The sequence below is a fragment of the Varroa destructor genome, unplaced genomic scaffold (assembly GCF_002443255.2).
Source record: "Varroa destructor unplaced genomic scaffold, Vdes_3.0 BEIS01000005.1, whole genome shotgun sequence".
Classification (NCBI taxonomy): Eukaryota; Metazoa; Arthropoda; class Arachnida; order Mesostigmata; family Varroidae; genus Varroa; species Varroa destructor.
In genome coordinates, this window is record NW_019211458.1 from 41,435,418 (window position 1) to 41,457,697 (window position 22,280).

General features: G+C 39.5%; 1 protein-coding gene across 2 annotated transcripts in view; it reads left to right on the forward strand.

Moving 5' to 3' along the window:
• The window catches only part of LOC111250672 (alpha-1A adrenergic receptor-like), a 176,920-nt gene that overhangs the window by 148,866 nt on the left and 5,774 nt on the right, over nt 1–22,280 (forward strand). Inside the window, exon 6 of one of the 2 annotated variants that reach the window (XR_015327714.1) lies at nt 4,671–5,612. The exons of the other annotated variant lie outside the window; for it this stretch is intronic. The gene's annotated coding sequence lies outside the window, so the exon portion shown is untranslated. Of the gene's footprint in view, nt 1–4,670; nt 5,613–22,280 lie in introns of those variants that run through there. 2 annotated transcript variants of the gene reach the window in all.

Here is a 22,280-nt window from a genome sequence, read left to right on the forward strand (position 1 = left end):
TTCTTTTTATAGACTGTTCTATATTAAGAATGTAAGAAAACCTTTAAATTGAAAACGGATAAATATGCATCTCTAGTGGATTCTAACTCTTACAAAGAATGGCGTTTGTTTGGCACAGAAGAATTACATATTAAAAATTATTTACTTCTTTGCCTTTATAGTACTACCAGTCAATTCGTCAAGTTATTATATACGTATTACAAGATTGATTATAGCTTAAGGCCCGAACAACGAATGTAGCATCATTAATGAGATTATAACTGAATGTTTGTGCATGGTATCTATCTTGAAAACACAGAAATATATCTGGGAGGTAGTGGGTATCGAGTTGGAGGAGGAACGTTATTGAGGCAAACAAGAAAATATCCTATAAATGAAAGAAGTTTTTGCGTACACACTAAAAACGACGCCGATTTCGCATCCTATGTGTTTTGCTGTGCGAACACGGGATACGATGGCTAAACGGAAAATTGCTAAATCTCCGTATGTCCTCATATAAAAGCTGCTTTGATATAGAGAGTACATTTTAACAAAAGCCATTTGGTAGATTAATGGCGCTTCTGAATGATCCGTTTTGCTTATATTCGTTAATAAAAGTTCGCTGTCGAAATGTTTCGTTGACGTGCCAAATTAACCATCGTACCTTGTTAATGCTCATACCATATAAAATTATATAGGCTATGTAAATTCCGCCGTACTTATCACTGTAACGTGTAAAGGAATCGAATATTTAGAAGCATATTGAGCATGTGGGTCTTATTGTATTATAGGTATCGCAGGCCTCCAAAGCAGAATGAGTTGGGCTATCCGACCAAGCAAGTCAAGCGGACAGGGACAAAAAGCGACAGGTAAAAATGCACACGCATTTGCATCGGAACCCATTCTATAATCTGTTATTTCGAACCGAGTAGACTAAACAGGCTTAAACAGCCGGCCCAACGGCAGTCTGGCTCAGGGATTGAGAGACTCTCAACCAAATACAGACATGGCACTACTATTTGCTTATTTTCTCCCGTTCTTCTTTATCTTTTGCAACTTCACTTTTTCCCTTCTATCGACCTTTAATAGAGATCAGTGATATTTACCTTATCTACGTTGTTAGCAACGAGCAGCAAGATGACCAGTCCTTGTTGTCTCCGAGGCGCTGAACTAAAAAGTCGGCCACCATTGCCTTTGAACAGTAGCCGCAGACAGGCAGAAGCAGGCCTTGATTTTTATGTGCCATCGGCCAATGTCACCTTCGCAGAAGCCGCTACAGTCTTTGAGGATGAACAGCCGACGGAATTTGCCTTGTCCCATCATTCTTTTTTAGATCATGAGATAGCTTTTGAGTCTCTTATGCCTTTCCTGTTCGTGCCAGATCCCACTGTGCTATCGCTAGCAGAAGCGAAGAAGACAGCAAAGGAGAGACGAAGGGGTGGGTACGCCCTAACCGCAACGAATCCAATCACGCTTGTACGGCCAAGAACAACGAGCAACCCTTCAATCGTCCAATTTTCCGATTTTCGGAAATCTGTTAGCTTTACTTAGTAAAGGATCCGTAAGGCACACATCTCGAGAGTTATTCGTATATTTTCGCTAGACAGTAGTACTTTTTGCCCTTTCGCTCGCTGTTGAAAAGCCGTGACGAGATATTGGTTAGCCAATGATCTACGAGCCTCTCGTGTAAATGCGTCACTGTTACAGCAGGGCCAAGGAAATCACCGTTAATAGAAGTAGCATTGCACCTATAAAACTTTCTCGTGTGAATTGAATTGAGTCTTGGTTTATATGTGACATACAAGTCGGTGCATCTGTGAAAGATGTATATGTATGTGTTGGGGAACGATTGTTTCGAAGTAGCTGCTCAGAAAAGTGTCTCGGTAAGACCAGTGTATCCCGGTGAGATGGCTTATCATCGTTAAGAACGATGATGGCTATTTTGATAATCGGCGCCGCTTTCTCTACCGGCATCGTCGCCAACGCGCACATAAAGCTTCTCTCATGCCCGGCCCTAATAGGTTGTGGCTTTACTTCATTGCTCTGAGTTTGTAGAGAGATTTATTTGGCAACTACAGGTAAAAAAAGGTTTATAAAATGACGCCATTCTCCTCAAGTCTCAGTTAGTCCGCTTTATCGCAACCACCGGTCTAGCCTTCCCAAACTCGACGTGAGTGTATAAACACTTAGGGAGCCCGCACGCAGGAGCGTGGTTATGCGGTGGGCAGCTGTTCAGAAATGGAACAGGGGAAGATACGTGCCAATAGTGAGCGTCGGCAGGTGGTTGACGTAGTGGCCAACACCGATTAGCCAACCGTTAAGAACCGCGCAAGCGAATATGGCAACACCGTCAATTGTATGAAGAAGAGGAGAACATCCGGAGTAGCTGGCTGCCGAGCCGAATAAAAAGGTACCTCTCTTCCAGTGCTGTTTCCGATCCGATGCGCCAAATCTGCATGGCGCAAGCCCGTTGGTGCTAATGTTCGAGAGAGAACAGGACGGGAAACGAAGAAAAGGGGAGGACTTTAGCCGGCAACGCAAAATGACGATGAAATCGGGGTGATGTAAATGAGCGGGTCATAAGCCCGAACACAAAATGGCACTACTTATAACAGATATATTAGATAATTGTTGTAGGACTTACGTTACTTCGAGACTGAATAAGCAGTGTGTTTGTCTAAAATACATTCAAACCGCCCGCAGGACTTGACAAAAGGTATGTATGTATGTATATATCAATTATGTCCTGTTTTGACCAGTGAACGAAGAACGAATTGAATGATAATAGAAATACGCCGTCAGCGTTCGTGGTGATCGGGGTACAGACGCACGAAATTAATTAATATCATATAATCACCGGAAATATTACTATAGGAAGAAACTCGTGTTTATATTTAACTACTTTGGCCGAAGTGTTACCTCACGTAACATAACGTGTATTCCGTACTACTACTATGGCCCATTTACATAGCATGACCAGGCATTACTCTTTTGAGCAAGAAGTGAATTAATAAAATAAAGAAGATATCATTACACAACAGTGATATGCTTGTTACCCACTCAGAAGCTCTATTATTGCCACTTTGGCCTACTTCAGCGTAAAAACGAGCGCGATTGTCATATAATGGTTGAGAAGCAATAGCCTGCGGATCGACTATGGCAAGCTACGTGCAATAATGTCCTATTTAATTACATATTAAGTAATCAAAAACTTGACTACAAAGATAAGGAGCAAGGGTTTTAAGGGCTTGTCTAATCTGGAGTATCCGACAGATCGGCCACCGATGGCAGCCGTAGCTTTTAGCTTTGGAACTTAGTTTGGAAGTTCTACTGACTTTTCTAAGGCTGAAATTCGACACATGACGCAGTGGAAAAAGGTGCACAGCGAAGTTAACTACGAGCAAGCTTGAACCATTCTAGCGAAGGCCTTCAAAAGATCACCTAAACTTGAACGCCCCAACTAATCTTAGATTTTGGTGTCCTCGATTGCAGTACTTACAAATAAGGCGTTCGAACTGAGTACGTCTTTTTTTTTTTTTTTTTTTTGCTTTAAGCAGTAAAGCGAAATACTCCAAAAACGAATCCGGGAGCGTGGTATAATTTCCCTTGATTTTGCCTTCAGCCAATTTCTACACTGATATAGCGCAATGGATTCATAACATGCAGAACGCACATTGGTCAAAAGCAAAAGATGTACCTTCTTATCAAAATATAGCCATTGCTGAGATATATTGCTGCCGACTAAAAAAATTCGTCTAAGAAGTTCTCGGATAAATCGAAAAAGGGATGTGGTAGGTTCTGTCCTAGTTTTACGACACATTCGGAAAGAGCCTACCATCTCTACTATTAGGTATACGTTTCGAGTTTTATGCCTTGCACTGTAGCTAAGCATTGCTTCAAACAGCTGACTCCCACTAACGGAGCTAAATGTGGCTGCAACCGGTGTCGAAACTAGACGAGCTCACACGTTAAGTCCAATACGCAGACACGTTACTACAAACGATGCATTCTTTTCTCCGGGCTAAGACTCTTAATACACTTGTTTTTTTTTTCTCCACTGCTAGACTTCCCGAACGTTGCAAGAAAGTTAAGCTTTTAAACATAGTCTTTCGATGAGTTCCGTCTGACTGCACCTAGGTTTGTAAGTTCACTGACAGTTAACGTTTGCTGTCGAAATAAGAAAGCGTTTCTATTTTTCGATCGAGTTTAGTTTGAACGTCTCTATTATCTTAAGTAAAGCATTGAGATGTTCCAAACATGCGCTTTTTACCACTGATAAAACTTTTCACCGATAAGATACTACTTGATAAATTAGACGTGTATTGATCCATTGGATTTGAAACATGATGTTTTGAAGTTAATTAATTATTATTATTATTAATTAATGTCTACCTGGTCAAAAGTAGCATACATACATAATCAGACTAACGATAGAATGAGCGTTAAAACTATCAGTTGACTCCATGTCGATAGAAAATGGCGGCACTATGTGATGAATTAGGTAATATTTGCGAGCTATATATGTAAAAACACTTATTATAACAGGTTTGTGATTCACCCTGGTGTGATAAGATCAAATCATGTCCCTATCAGCCTAGCGTACCAATCGAGCTTGTACAGTATGGATATACCTTTATATACGCGAAAAATTTATTCATGCAACGATTTTGTTTCTGTCACGCCTTTTGCAGACACGAAACACTGAAAGGATATGAGCGAACGCTATGATCATGCTGGCAAGCAGATAGATACTGGATACCGAAGGCATTCGCGTGGGTCGAAGGCTACGGGTGGGGACTCAAATGAAAATAAAGATTGACCAAACTCTTGCTGGCAGACGGCACAATAATTTTGCGATCTTCTAAGTGAAACAAGCGAATTAAATTGTTTGCTAAATTAGGCTTCTAGGCAGATGTATTTTTGCCCATATGTGCAGCGCATCAAAATAACAAGACACGGAAAAGTCCTCATGGGTCAAACATTGTCCCTGATACATATACGGACAACGGCTAGTACAACGGAAATCCACGCTGCAAGACATTGACTGCGAATAGACGTTTCGAACTGAAAGCATCATCCATCCTGTACGATACGAACCATGCAGCTAGGACAGAAGAAGGGCGGAAATTAACAGATCTGCCAATGTACGTTGAATATTATAGAAAATTCCAACAAACACTAACTTGATAATTGTCCGAATAATACCGAATGCAGACAGATCAGACGCTTTGAATAAAGTGCAATGTTTTTGTACTCTGAGTCATAATAAGAATTAATTAAACAATGTTAAATTCATACAATCGAAGCCTCGACCTCCTCCAGGATGGATGTTGCATCCAGGAATAGATTTTATATGGTGTTCAAGTGTTAACGACTCGTAGAAGGTCATTTTTAAAAACAAGTTGAAGAAAGAATTAAATACAACCGTATGTGCCAAAAGAAATTTAGCTCTTATTCTTCTTCATTTGTTTATGACGAAATAGCGTTTAAGAAGCTGTGTATATTTCTATCAAAATGGGACTTTCCCCCATTTCACGTTGGCAATCAACAACGCCCTACTGCAACGCCCTGTTTATCTGAATCACCTCGCCTATTCGAATAAATGTCGAATCATTCGTTCAATGACTAAATGATTTGGCTTATTTTCTTTCGTGGTGGTTTGCTACCGTGTAGGACTGTAGTGGGAGGCGTCCTTTCCTCGATCCAGTGACAACTCCCTACGATTATGCTCATGAATATTTATAGACGCCGTAATCGATTTCCCGCGTGGAAGGTATTCCTCGCCCGGAAAATTATTTTTCACTGGCAGTTTAAGTTACAGTTGAGCGATGAGCCAAAACGGCCGCGAATCCCATGAAGGCTCATTAGCGTATGTTTGTTAAACGACTCAGATGGATCCAAATCGAGGTTGGTCGTCGCTCTTACCTGTGAATCAATTTCATTGTCTAGGAGTGAGTTTATTCTAAAGCTGGTGATTCTCTCTATTAAATATTTTTTTTTTTTACATTAAAGCTCACTGAAAGAAAAGAGGAACAGATATCAAAGAAGATTCGTACCCTGACGACTCCAGCCATCATTAGTGGCTTGCTTGACTTTACGTGTTAGGGAACAATGTGTGAGTATGAAACTAAATATATTGGCGATCATTATTGTGGTTAATTGTGTCTGTGCGATAACGTAGATGCGGTACAAAAACACCACAGCTGAACGACGCCAATTTCATTTATTTATTTATTCATTAGAAATGCTTGGACAAACGTCGATAATACTTGACTGTATATAAATAGTAATCACTTCCTACTTTTAATTTGGTTGTTTGTAGAGTATTCGGTTACTACAGAATCAAAACAGGTCATGTAAGAACGATCAGAACAGCCGTCGTTACCTCATGTGTTGCCTTTACAGATAAAAAAAAACATCCTATTTCATAGGGTAAAGTAAGCGTAGGTCAAAACCCTTCAACCCCGTATGGAGGAAAGCTGCTGCTGCTGCTGCTACCAGCTGTACGTTGCTTCATCTCTTCAACCGCCTTTACGCGTACTCATTGTGGGGCTTCGACGATTTCTGCAGGGGCTAGGTTGCGAGAAGGAGCAGTCCGGAATAGACTGACTCTATCTTCGGGCAATATATAAACGTGCCGATCTGATATAGGGAGAAATTGGTCCTTTTTAACAGAATTTTTCGATAACGATCAACCATACAGCGGAACTCTTTTTAGAAGCAGACTCGTCTGATTAATTCAGTAAAGGCAGCGTGATTGGTTAGATCAGCTTTATGCTGGCAGAAAGTCTACCGACGTTTTGTCTCACTGTAGTAGTACAGTAAATGTTTAGTACTTATGAATGTTAATCGGAGTAAATTATTAGCAGATTAATGGCGAAATGAGGTACATATAGCCGTGTTGATATAATGAGGCTAGCGGGCTTTCTTGGACCCCGGGAAAAACCCTCTCTAAAAAAAGGACGTTATCTGCTTTGGTCTAATGTCGACTCAAAAGTAAAAATGGCACGTACCTCCGTTTGCATGTTTACCTAAAGAAAAAAAAAAACACTGTTTTTATTCGCTGAGAACGCATATGCTGTTGGAAAGCCTATCGAAAGTATCTCTGATAATCTGAGTTTGATTAACTTGATTATTTCTAACGGGCAAAAGAGTTTTGAACAAATATCCTTGCTATCTGCCTAATGAATGTTTAATGAAAAACCGTAGGATAAGAGCTGAAAAAGCGATCCAATGAGGCTACATTATTCATTTACCTCTAACTAATAGCTTTCAAATGGTACCATATATATTCGCTCGTTTTTTTTTCTTTATAAATCTAAAAGCCTTGTTCCGATTTATTTTGACTTGTACCAAATATTTAGTTCACTAGATAATTAGGGTTAGAACGTCAGCGAGCTTTCTATCAGCACTATGAAGAACTAGCCAATCAGGTTATTTTGCTTAAATCGATGGTAGGAGTCCATTTCTAATTTAATAAGTAATTAACAAAATCAAATCCCCGGTAACGGTGAACGGTGCTTGCCGTATGATGCATTTGCTGACACAATTCGTTCTCGAGTTGCCTCGAGTCAAAGTTGCTCCTTTGAGTCATAGTTGCAAATTTCGCCGTTACTATTTCCCACTTCTAACAAAATGCTCATTCTCGCCCTCTGTCCTAATATTGCTAAACGAAAACAAATCTGTGGCGCAATGTAGAATTCATTGTATCTTATACATCAACCGCACCACTTAGTACGAAGGGTACATGCCAGCACTGATTTCCCATATGAAACATCGTATTTCTCACAGATATAATTACCATACCACTGATACTTTGGTGTATATGTTGTAGGATAGCTTGAGATTGTTTATGGTCATAGGTGCGTGGCCATAAGCCATATAATTTTAACAAGATGTGGATATAACTACATACGAAGATGAAAATGTCCACTGCTGACAATAAAGGAAAGCTTAGATGAACAGCCGTCCGCCACATATAAACAGTCTTCATACTGAAGGCTAGTAAAGAAACCGCAACGGGCCTTTATAGTCAAAATTCATGAGTAATTCCAGACCGAAGGTCAGCCAATGACTAAGAAATTTTTTTTAGTTGACTCTAATACACCTGTTTTTAAATCGAACGTTCATGATGCGTTAGAGGTCAACATGCCTTTGTTTATACGATACAATACTTTATAACTGAAGCCTAGGTGGCTGAAGCACACGAAGTTCGAACTCATTTTGATCTTCTGTTATGTGCGGGAACAACAAAAGGGTAGACAGCTTCGCCTGGTCAAGTGTCGATGATACGGTTTCCTACAGTAAAAAGATATATATCTGCTCCGCATTAGATTGTAAAAAAAAAGTAGATTTTATTCTTTTATCATATTATCTTCGAAAATATAAATAGCCTTTACTGAAGCAAATCTGGCAATGTTTCCATAACGAACACCTCGTTTGAAATATAGAAAAAAAAAAAATCAGTCCGTGATACTTTTTCGGAAACATTCCCGCGTCACAAACGCGTGCGTCCTTATTGTCAGGATCATTGATAGCTTAGTCAGTATAACTTAATCTTCGAAAGCAGCATTTAATAACAAATAAAAATTGAATATTGAATTATCTTATTAGAAGATAAGCGTTCCATATTCCAAATAGTTCCCATCTGTGGTCGAAATACGCCTATGAGAAGCCACTGCCAAAATATAATTAATGCTTTCGAAATACTGAGCAATACAAAGTTTCACCTTGTCGATGTAGCATGTTTGTTTTGCATTTATGTGATACAAATACTTATTGGAAATAACGCATATATATACAGGCGCATATATAGGCGTCTCAGTAATAGATTGGCCTGAATGATACTTCAATGATCATGATCGCAACCACCGCCAAGCGCTGTGAAATTCTTGTTTTTCATTAATACTAGTACGCCTTCGTCGTTCGCTAGGTATTTTCACTATGGGGTACCACGTGATCCTTAGATTACCTAGAACAGTCATCTCAGAATAGAATGTTTCCACTAAAATGGATTAAATATTGAAATCCAGTGGTAAATGACTATACCTGGCCTCTGCGTTATGTTGTCTTTAAAAATGTTTACTTTTATTGTAATTCGAAATAATCGTTGTTACAACATAATATAGTTTTTTTACTTGGTATTTTTTATAAAATAAAAATACGTTCCTTAGAAATAACAACAAGCACATTTTAACTACTTTAAATTCTGCGAAATTTTTGCCCGACTGTTTAACCATCTTTACCGTTTGTCTGTGTATAGTCAGCAAAATAACTTCATAGCTCACCGGAACCTGTATAGAAAACTTAGTCGTTCGAACTTGAATTCAATTTGTGGTTTACTACAGGATTATCTTTATAGAATTACCTCTATTACAAAGAGGAACAGAACGATTGCAGTTTTTGCGCTCACAGTCAATTATTGATAAAAGCGCCTAATACACAAGCGTTTGTGAAGCGAACTACACATATATGCGATATATATTCTCACGGTTAAAGTGTATTGCATAGTTAAATGTGACCGATTGAAACGCGGCACGCAACAGAAACTAGAGTCAACTATACTGTCTGTATTCGACCGCTGGCCCTTTTCAGACCTTTGATAGCAGCTGCGAAGCTTACGCTCCACCAAGTCTGTGAAAGCGATCGAACCACTAAACCTCAAGACTGACCAATTTCTGCTCGATTGCAGACGGTGGGAACCTAGGCCAGAGACGCAGAAATCACCCTCTTCTTCGTAACTGTCCGTACAACAGTGGCATCAGGTTGTGGTCTGGGTGGTTGTTGATGCTGAAACGCGAAGGGAAGCTCTGCCACGGAGGCCTTAGCTGTAGGAAATTTCGCGGTAGAGATGGGGTCGTCTAAGCGAGACACGGAGCGCCGTAGTATAAGGTATCACCGAGATATAAAACGAAGGGACAAGCTATAGGAGCCATTATGTGAAACGGAGCCGTGAAGGAGCTTCATGGACGTCATGAGCCACGTTGAAGCCATGGATGATGCTGGATCAAGGAGGCGAGCAGGAAATAAGAATCAGGGGAGGTACTCAGTACCGAAAATGAATCCTATTGCTAAGTATTTTAGGTCGGCGAACATAGCTGGGTTGCATACCGTTTTTCGGTTAGTGGTGCTGGATCAGTGTGACATAATGTCAACCCGAACAGCTAAATGATACAAATATCGGCGATTATTTGATTAAGATGGCCGCTGGAGAGTCCTTAATGGCGTACTTGCTAATCGCAATTCCCAGTCACTAAGCACTGGAGGTTATAAGGCAGCGTTTGTGTTGAAAATTTTCGTAATGGTCCAAAGCGAAGAAGGCTTCTAACTTTAGTTTGTAACTTGAATAACGGTGATGGCTGGGCATGCGCTAGGCACACCTAAAGTTGTCGAGGGCAGTCTGAAACAGCGTATTCCCGGACAAGCGTAAGTCGCAATGAGCGATGCCTATATCATGCGAGCAATCTCAGGACGTATATGGCCATGGGACTTAGCCAAGGGCAGTATGACAAGAGCATTTTGTGAGCGATAGCGTTAAAAGGACGGTGGTAGTGAGTAGCAGTATACGACGAACGATAGACGTGTAAGAAATTACTCGAAAGATATGATCCCTGCGGCCAGCTGGTCGAGCAAGGAAATGTCACCAAACCGGACGGTCCAAAAGGAGGCGACAAGTGAGGCCATGAATGAAGCAAGAGCTGCAAAAGTTCGAGAGTAGATGACACGGGTAGCAGTCGTTTTGGGCAACGAGTACCGCGGAACGTCAATTATACGGAAGGAAACTGAAGAGAAATTTAAATGCCGTCAAAAACATCGTATTCTTGGATCAAAAGGCAGAATAGGGAGCAGGGTTGACCACGATGTAGAACGGAGCTGTATTTATGGTGGGGGCGGTTTTCCAAACAAGAGAAAAGCGCCGTGGAAAGGCCGACTCTCATCAAGAGCTCGCCGACAGGGCGATCATAAAGGGTCTGACCGGTTGATGGGGATCGATGCATAGCGTAGGCGTATATAATAAAGTCGTAACACAACAGAAAATATGAATTAGAAAGCAATGCACCGTTTGAGAAAACCTTATAAAGACAGGCGGTATTTGGAAGAAAAACAGTGCCCAAACAATCTTTGACACTCAGTTATGCGCTGAGCTAGTATACCAAGAGCCACAGACCTAAAATAATTGCGATCCATGATAAATGTGGGATAGGCGCACGGTCTGGTGCATCAGCAGAGTTGGGTTCGAAGTCGCGGATTACACAGATGTCCAATTTGCCGATCAGGGGTCAGGAACAAGATGTTCCCGCTATGGCAGCAATTAACATAGGCAGAGCAGAGTACCACAACCCCGTGTAGAGACCAACCAAGCAGCGTCGTTATAGGGATTTTCACAGGAGGATAAAGCAAAGGTGACCTTGCATGTGTGAATGGTTGTTGGAGAGAATGAAGCTCAGTAAAAAGTTGCTAAGCTAGTGGACATCTTTCAACCGAGATCGACATATGTTCAAACTGTGCACTATGCCGTGTTAAAGACTCTGCATGAAAGGTAGCGAAGTTAAAAAGCACAAACCTAAGTTAGCGTGTTGGTAAGGCTAATTAGATAGTAAATGCGTACACAACGCTGACAACAGACCTGCGTGGAACGAAGAAAACTCGCATTTGTGTTTGCGGAGTCCGTCAACGTCTAATTGCAGAGTAGTTTTTACTTATGACATGCACAAATGGACAATGTACTAAACAGCGACATGAATTTCAGTAATGTACAAAAGGCTGTAAAATGATTTTCCTAGCTTGTAATTCGAAAGCTTGTCAACAGGCCTGCTATCTACACCTGCGCAGTTCCACAGGCCTAATTCTATGCACGACTTAAGTATGAAGTGTTCAAATCCTTGCCTGTAGAAAGCTGAGGTCAACTAATTCGTGTTCCATTACCCGGCATATTTTCGTAGGTAAGTATGCGCTTGTAACTTAAAAAGATCAACGATTTTCATCAAGTTGTATGCATTAAATTAGAAACCAGATTATTAAATACTATAATATTCAGTAAAGAGCTTCAGTACACACCTACATAGCTTAAACATCGGAATATGGCCCGACGCAAGGATCAATTTAATTACCAAGGTCTATCCCACAAATACGATGATAGAGTAACACAAGACTGATCATTGTGTTACTTCGACTGCTGTAAATATACCAGTCTTCATCCTTACCTATACTCAATAATCATACCTATTTTTTACCTCTGATAGAAAGATTACTCGGAGAAGCACAGTATAGCCCTGCTTGAATTATGCTTTTAGACATGAGCACTCTGATTAATGGGAGCAATGTCCTTTCTGAAGGAATAATAGAAATCCATTGCCAGTTATTTATGCTAGCTTGCGGTCGATTGAAAATGGTTATATGCCTATCTTAGATAGTCAGGAACTTCTGCACTCTTGTAAAGCGTCCGAACTTTACAATAAAAGTGAATGGGGATCCTTCGCCCTCCAATCGTTCGGTTTATGTGGTATTCAACTACTGATCCGATCAATAGCTATTAGTAAAATCAAAAAGCATTTCGCGAAGCACCCCAGCAACTTCATTTTTCTCACAAATCAAACGACCACCATCCACCTCCGGAAGCGCAAGGAGCAACTACAAGTTTCGCCCTCTGACGATCCAATTATGACACCAAATTTGCCTAAACTGCTGTTTAGACAAGGTTTAAGCAAAGATGAAATTACCTTTCCCTTTACTTTATTCAACGTATTGGACACCCCTCGGACAGATTCAACTCTTAAAAACAAAATGATGACCTAATACTTCATCTCTATTTTTGATTACTCTAACTTCGCCTGCATCAATTATCTCAAAACGAGTTTCGCTTTTCCACCTTTTCCTATGCAAAATTCTTTGTAATGTTAGTATTATGTGTTCTTTTTATATGCGTACTTCTAATTCCTGGCAGACGCTCGGCCTATATAGCCACACAGCGTCTGGTCTCTACAAAATTTATAAAGGTCGCGTACACGGCTTCTCCTGTGTATCTCCTATCTTTTCCTGTGTATGTGGTCTCCTGGCATCCACGAATCTTAGCAATTGTTTCTTGATTGTTTTGTCATTCTCTACTTCCTGTTACACTTTCTTTTTCCTTTCCATTGGTAAGGACGTTTACTATCACCGTCCTGTTTAGGCGAGATCTTAACGCCATAACAAGACTAAAAGAGTGGTACGTAATTAAATAATAGGTTGCCGCAATCTGGCATCTTCTTGAAAGCAGTTGCTACGATAGGCAGATCATTCATTCGTGTCCTAGATGAAAACATCACCTCAGAAAGGTCGTGTCGGACAACACTTTATGCTTGCTTATTTAGACATAAAAGTCGTCCGACCATAACTGAAAAAATGTTCATTTGAATGCGTTTAATAAACAACTTTAATGTGAAGGTGTTAACAACGTAACGCGAAGCGTACGTTTCACAAGCTACAGGATAGCATCTTCACATTCGCCTTTTTTGTGCTCGCAAACGAAACCTAGCTTCGTTTTTACGTCGTACTGTTTTTTTGCTTGCAGCAGGAACAGCGCAAATGTCACAATAAAAATAGTAGCAACATTTTTAGGATGTCGTTTCGGCCGTGTCCTACATGTAAACGGCATAGGTGGCTAACGTCGTTACACAGATATGGCTATTTAAAGCCAGGAAAATTCTAACAATAGTGACTCTTTCGAAAGCCACCCATATGCCCATCAGGGGTATAAGCAGGTGAGAGCTTTAGTACAACTGAAGTCTCGGATTATTTGACACGAACAACGTAACTCTTTCGAATGGCTAGAATTGTACCCACTTCTAAATAAATGAGGTAAACTGCTACTGATCATGTTGCTACTAAACAGACAATACTTTCTTCTCTATATATAATCATAGATGAATATACATATCAGAATTAGTTCTGCTATTTCCTGGTCTACTTCCTATATGTAGATTTGCCCTTTTCCACTCTTTTTGTAAATACCATATTTCCGCAGCCATACATTAGTAGATGAATATTATTAAAGTATGAATTGTTACGGCTAAAATTTTAATAACTGCTTGAAGAAATAGCGTATAAGTAAAATGTTTAGCCCTTAAAGGATACTTCAACAACTGATCGCACATTGTTAAACTTTGAACTATTTTGTGTTATCTTATCCTGAGGTTTTGAAGTTCTACGTGGAGTCGATCAGCTTTCGTGCACATAGATCACACTGTGGTCAACTTGCACAACGCAAAAGACACGTAGCAGAAGTAAACTATTCATATAGCTGACGATATGCTCATGAACATTACGCGGCCGTAAGCGGCTGAAGTGTTTTTAGAAACCAACAAATAACATATTCAAACAATAAATTTTAGCACACAAGCCGATTGACGGGCCAGTTTAAGGTAGAATCTGATGTGCATTGCATTTAAGTAAATGGAAGTAGCGTTCAAGCTCGCTTACGACAGTAAATTCTGTCGTATACAACCAACATTTTGGGAGCAATTGAAAGCGAAACAGGATGATGGACTCAGATTTAAGAACTAGCCTTCTATTTAACTTCAAGAAAGCTTACAAAACAATAAAATTGCTACCCAATCTAACTATTGTTTGATAATTACTATTGATACTTCTATGCTTCTCTATTCCGAAGACGATGAGTCTTTGTATCGGCTTTCCTAATTACCTGCGATATTGCTGTTATTACTAATGCTGTTTCTAGTGCTAGTGCTAATACCCGCTATAAATCCTGGATGGATTTGTTTGCCTCACTTCTCTGCTTTGTTTTTATTCAGTTTATGGCTAACACTTCCTCCATCTCCGATCGTGCTGGGTCTTTTTGCTTGGCCAGAAATTCAAATCACGTAATTCACCCAAGTAACGATTAACAGTGTCAAGTGGACACCTTAAAAGCATCCAACCATATGATGACACTTGAAGTACGTAATAAGGATAAGCAACCGAGACGTGGATAGACAGTGGCCAAAAAGATCACAATCAACCTACCTGACAAATAGGATCCACTCGATTTGGCCTTGCCATCGTCACACACTATTCTCTCGGATGGACAGACACACGGGTTCCCGCTTACCTGCTACTCATTCCTTTAGCGCAGGAGATGAGAGCTAACATGTCCGGTCGCACACATCTAACCGAGAGTAATTTAACTTCGTTTGAAGATAGCAGTAGGAAAAGATATTCTATACTTTTTACAGTTACCTCACCTACCCATTTTGATGTCCGGGTCTGGTTGTCCGTTGAGAGAAGACACTCATATTGTTCTCTTTTCGACTCTTTTTTTGACACACGTATGGATTCATGTCATACGCAGATTATTTGTGGATTATTATATTCGCTATTAACCATAATTAACTATATTAATGTATATATTTAAGAGAACTGTATCAAGAGGGTTACGTTTGAATTAAGGTTACAAAAAAAGGTTAATATAATTAAAAACATGGGTTTTACAGCGTACCAGATTATAGTTACGATCTGTCCAAGTAATTTTATTAATTCTATTTAGTTATAGATGTTTCTAGGACTGATTTTTGGTAGAAACTAAATAAAGGGATCCTCCAAATTGAGCCGTCACGTGAGTTCACGATTCTGAAAAACAATTGTAATAGCATTTCCTACTTTGGCAGGATCTACATTTATTATTCTCAGCTTAACTCGTATTGATCCAACTTCAGCAGCGCACGAGTACTACATCTGCAGTTACGATGTAAAATCAAATCTATCTGTGTCAACTCCATGTATATATATCTGTAGCTATGAGTGCAGCTAGAAAAATTTCTATCACGGAATTGTTTCGGCAAATGCTGTTTCATTTCTCAACGTACTCTCCATATAGATATATTGTTTTTTTCCAACGATGCTTCTATGTCTCTAATTCCTTCAAATAGTAATTGGCATTTTGGCGTTTGGGACTGTGACGGTCTCCTCGTGGGACAATAGTTTGCCATCTGGGTAAAATTTTGAGCTTAAGAAACAGATAACAATACTGAATGCTCAAATGTTTGGCATGTTCAAGTTGGTGCACAAAAAATGCCTGTGTTTTTTTTATGGCTTTTTCTTTTTGAATTTTTCATTTTCTGATGGCCAGATGTAATTCATCCCTGGAACGCTTCTCTTTTTTTTTTCGCACAAAGATTGCATGTCACTATTTTCGAATCAGTTTAACCCAACTTAAATGTGTATGTTCGGTGCACAGCGTTTGATCAAAATCAGAAAGCTTTCAGAAATGGTAACATAGGATTTGATGAGCGAGGCATCGATGAGTTCGCAGAGAGTAAGTGGGAAAAGTACGTCGCGCGAAAGTTCCGATTATTTCAAATAATCCCGGCTGAGCGCATACACATCGTGCTTGCATATTTCGATATTTGAAACAACTTCAGAACCTTAATTTTACAGAAAGGTGTTCCTTTTTTCTCTTACAGTCTTTGCAGAAAAGGCATTTTTGTGCTGAAGATGAACTTCAAATGCCGTATTCTTTAATATACATTAGGACGAACACGTGTAACAGTATGTAAACAGAATGATACTAGGCTCTAAAGGCAGGGAGTACCAGAAAACGGCACGAAATGTACATAAGACCTCGGTCTCTACAGGCTTTTCGAACCAATATGAAGTCGTTATCATTGTTGTAAGTATTTTATCCCTATTCAACACTTTTAATCTCATGACAGCTGAAGAATGGTACAAATTATCGCCGCAATCTATAAACATTTAAGATGGGTAACAACCTAGGTTTGTAGTAACATGGCCTGATTTTCAGTCCCTTGTAGACACATACAAATCAACTGTGGGGTTCGCACGATGTATATATAAGGAGTAAAATATGTTAAAGCTCGTTTTCAAATAGTGACACCGTTTGAAAAAAAAAACGCTCTATCCAGCGACGAGTAAACCGACGGGCTAATCGCTCTGTCGCTGCCTGTTTGCGAGAACTAAAAAAATTTTAATAAAGTGTATATTGGCACTAATGAGCATCATGAAAAATTGTAAGAATCCATAGTAAGTGTTTATATTCTTGCACTTCCCAACAAGGATGCAACACTCATTTAACAAATAATTTCTCGTCGAGGATTTTTTCAATTGAACTGCATAAAGTACTCGCTTTTCTCATCGGTTAAAATCTCGCAGCCCGCCAAGCGTTTGAAAGCAGCGTTCCGCATGAAGTCATTAACTCTGTTCGAGCCTTTAAGGACATATGATCTTAGCTTCAATGCCAAGCTCCTGCTTAGTTGTAAGTGAACATAATTATGGTAAACTTTCAACTCGAACACCGCAGAACCTCAAGAGTGCGTTTGGTTGCGTCAACGAAAGTGGGTCGAAACCGTTCTGTTCTGATGCCACCCGAAGCTAATTATGAAAGTTGGGCAGACAAGGCGCATTACACAGATCTGAGCTTCCAGTTAATTATGTCCTATTGTGATGACAAGATTAAAAAATATTATCTTGGTGAGACGGGGAACTCATCTTTGTGATTATTGGCAAATCGAATCGGTCCTAATTTTGGCACAAGCCAAATTTTGTTATGATCTTCGATTTGACACATAAATTACCAAGGGGCATTAGAAATAAAAAATACACTGCAATTACGAAAAATGTACACCTAAGCTTAAAGTTTAAGTGCGCAAATACAGTGCAGTAGGATCGGGCGGCCGATTATTCCCAGCAAATTCGGGCACAAGTTGATATAAACAATCGTATATATTGTGCTGGTTTCAAAAACATTGTGTGTCTAGTTATTTTTTTTGCCAATAGTAGCATTGTTGTTATAACATATGCATGTGCGTTCGTTGATCACTGATGATTGCATTGACTTAATAGCTGAGGATCGCCCCTCAACTGGTTGAGATGTCGGCGCACTTTTCTACTCCTACATATTGTAAACTTTATCTCTTGTTATATAATAACATGCGTTCGATTGGCGAGGATAGGCTGCGAGAAATGCTAGCCTTCCTAGCCATTTATTACCAGCCATCCGCGAGATTGATCCGTGAATCCGTCCCTTTGGACGCTAACCTTTGGTCCGCAAGACGTTGGTCTAGAACAGCGTTACTAATACGTCATTCCAAAAGATTAGTGCATCAATACAGACTCAGATTTAGTTACGCTAAAAAGCCATCTATTTCTAATTAGCGCTCTACAATGGCTCGGCATAGTGAACAACTCTATCCTAACGGTAGAACGTATGTACATTTTCTGCGGATCTCTTACAGGAGACAAATTGTCCATACATAGCAATTTCTGTTGAAATAGTTTACAGCCGGACGATGACTTTCAAGAAATTTTTCGGTTCGGAGCACATGGTGAGCTGGTCAGCTTGCTAAAAACAAGTTAATAGTCAATTCGGTTAATAGGCAAGTTAATAGGCACTAAAAACAACTTAATAGACTCTCGGGAGGAAAGTCGTTGTGAATGGCATTGGCCGCCTAAAGGCTAAAAGCGGTCGCTGACGGCAACAGCTGCTTGCGTAAAAACATACAAATTCCAGTTCGAGACAGTGGCACTACGCGGCGTTTCACAAAAACAAGCCAACGAAATGAGTATGATACCGTGTGTATTTTTACATTGTGTAAATTGAATGTTTGTTTCCTTTTTAGTAAATACTTGAGAAGCTTCTACGGTACAGACTATGTTACTAGGTAAAGCAGTATATCTCGAAGTATACAGCTTTCATTCTTCGGCAGTCCTACGGTTATGCTCGGTACAATTGTTTCAAGACCCACCCCTTTTTTAGGCTTTTCTGAGATTGCAGTTAATATGACAGAATCGTTTGCTACAGGTTATATTCAAAAAGACGGTTGTCACTCGGCTGCTGGGACGCTTTGTTTAATGCACATAGTATATGCGTATAGCAAGTACGAGATCGACCCAAACGGCCGGGGATAAGTTCCAGACAAAATACAGAATTGAATATTGGTAACTAAAATCCGACCGGTGTTAACTATTTAGGCTAGCACTTGATTAATACAAGATGTAAAAATTACGCAAGTCGAAGAGTCGTTGATGGTGTTTACCGTCCGAGCGGATTTTCATATTTTTTTAGTTTTCATTACTTGATTGTGCCTTGTTTCCGTTCACGTAAGCAAACCGAGACAAGGCCAAAAACAGTGTAATAGATGCACGAGGGTCTGGCTTTGACTCATACAGTTCGTACATAAGGAACCTCCTTTGCCCAAGAGAAACCTATTGAATACACAACCACAAGCATAGATCGTAACTACAAACGTAGATAACATTTGAATTACTTCCTCATGTATAAATGCAAATATTCTTTTCGTTGATTTGTGCATAAAGACCCGTATTTAGTAACAAAGTACCCTATCTGATTTGAACAAGACGTCTCCTATTGAGCAGAGGTAATTGTATTTATCTTACACTATGAATTTGCTTTCGAATTGAGATTCTGATTAGAAAAAATAGCCTTTGTGTTGACCGAACTTTATATACGATCTGCTGACGACAAACATGCGTTTCTTGAGAAAAATCAAATCCATCTAACAGCAATTGAAGAATCGCTATTTATTTTCAGACTAAACATATAAAAATTTATAGCCCTTTCAGTAGATTTACAAAGATATCTGGATTCTCTGCACATCTGTCACGACCCGCTACCATGGCACCTCAAGAAGGTCAGCTTCAGCCCCCCGGTAGCGCTTGTATACACTCATATATCTAAACCGAGCATTGTCTTGCTTTTCATTTGCAATTGTAAGAACTAATTAAGGCATGTCCATTCCTACGAAAATAACACCTCAGTTTAAGATGTTCGGTTCCGTTCCCGAACATTACAGATGCATACAGCATATTAAAACGTACTGTGGTTGTCAGTTGATTTGTGTATCGTTTCCATCTATCGGAAATGTAACGAGATCTATACACGGCATGCCAACCGTTTACCTTTTCTTAGCATCCTTATTTTTTTTAATATAGAACTTAAACACCTTAGATGTAAAACGTACCGTAAACAAAATCCGTACCGACAATTCCATTATTTACCTGAGTTGGAAGACAAACACAAGTAAATTATTTCCTGCAAAGCCAATCTCCATTCACGTTCCACTTCGTTTCTTCGAAAGACCTTTGAAGTGTTCTTGTAACATTTTTCTACGGCCGGACCTTATACGGCCAAGATGAGCTTGTCCGTCTTCCAAGCAATCTCATTTCAAAAACCTCACAGAACAAATGGACAAGCTGCTTAAGGACAAAACGTTACGAACCGAAAAGTGCATTTATGCGTACGAATATTACTAAAGAGCTATCGCACTTACTAGCCCACTGCTGTAATCAAGTTTGCCCTCCTTCTGGCATTAGTTGTTCATCGTGCATACTTAGTTTATCGTTTCGAAGAGAATCGCTGAAGTCTTTATAAATCGAAGTGATAGTTCGTACCGTTCATAAGCATTTGAAATAAAAGAGCATTTTGCGAAGCCTGAATTTCGGCCAGCCTATAGTGAATGTTACCCTTTCTCGTATTTGTTAAACTTTATTAAACACTTTTGTAAACGTCATTTCCAAATTAGACGCAGGTTTGAAAACAGCACGAAGAAAGTATACTGATGGTTTGCAACATGGCAACACAGATGTCGCAAAAACGACCTATGGGCTTCCTTGCCGTAGAGGCAATATGGGGCCCAGAATAGTTATGTGGTGCAGCTGTTGCGATATAGGCAAAAGCCAGGCGATTTTGACATTTTGTGGTATGAGAGAGCATGCCAGCAAGAAAAACTGCCCGGTAGCTTTGTAAGCGGTTCGTATCAAAAGATTCTTGGGAAAAAAAAAAGACGCTGAACGCAAATGCCTTGCAGACTATCGTTATTGAATAGAGGGTGAAATACGTGAAGCGTGAGGTTATGCGAGTGCATATTGATGGAAGAAGATGGAGTGATCTTCTGAAGATGTCACAAAAATGTCCGTTCTTTTCGTTCACAGAACAAAAGTTCGATATCCTGATACCGAACGATAAAAATGAAAGAAAACAAAATATATACGCTGGTGGTCAGCTGAGGCGATTACCTATAAAAACGAAAAGTAACTAATAGACAGGTGGTAGGTTGATAAGGAAAAGTGAAGCGGCATGAAAGTTCTTCTTATTATATCTTATAAAGAAAAGTATTATAACATGTAAAAAATTTCCTTTTTTGCAGTGTTAGCTTACACAAGTATAACATTGTCTGATGCTCATATTCACCTATAAATGGCCGGGTTTGTTCACGTGCTAACCATTGCCTTACGCATTACGTTCATCCAAACGCTATATAACACTATCTAATCTAAAACAATTTAACGTCTGCTTGACTTATAGCTGAACCTGTTGCAGCGGTCCCATCATAATGTTGGCCTATTTGTGTTACTTGACGCTAGTGGTCCTTGGTGTATATCCCATTTCAATTTTCTTGTTGCAGTTGATTCAGTTGGATGAATCGTACTATAATTTACTCCATCACGCATTTAATTTGATATATGTGGCTTCTTCCATTAACGTTTTTTGAATGTTTGCATTGAGTAGATTCGCTCTGTAAAAAAAAAAAAGCCAACACTCGTGATAGGCCAAAAATAAGGAAGCTGTTGTTTTGTTTATCGTTAAATGCCTCTGTCCTGGAGGCCTTATTGCTTATTATCCACGTTTACTGCCGTATGTGGTACACTTTAGGTCTTGTCGCATTAATTATCGGAAATTATTACTGAAAGTGGGTGGTAGTGTTTCCTATTGGAACTATCTCAATGGATCTATACCGCCATCGATGTAGTGACGTTTTCATTTCATGCCAGTGATTATCCTGTGTGCATTGTATCTTTATTATTACGGTAGGCTTTCAGTAGATGTCAATTTTTATCGTTTGAATTTGTACATGAGTCATAAACAGTAAGTGGCTATGGATTATTTTCTATGTTCTTTTGGTTTATAGCGGTCTTCGTTCTCATTGCTGCATTACTCATGGTTTAGGGAACTATTTTAGTTAATTCGATCAGGCTTTTTGACTAGACAATAAAAATACAGGCAAAAAAATAAAAATAAGAACATATTAGTAGACTTAGTGACGTTATAGTGTCAAATAGCGGTTTTTGTTATGGCCTTGTAACAACGTCGGTCTATTAAAGATTATATGCATTCAAAACGGATTTGTTGGCGCGAAATCGTGGTTTTCTTTAAGAAAATGTTCTTTTTTCCCCATTGTTTTTAGTTTCATGCCTGTTTGATTTTCTATTAGGATTGCTTATTAATTTACTCTCTGTCGTTGACAAAAAGCTGTTGTTCACGATATGTTCGTCAGGCTGTTGGACCTCTGTCC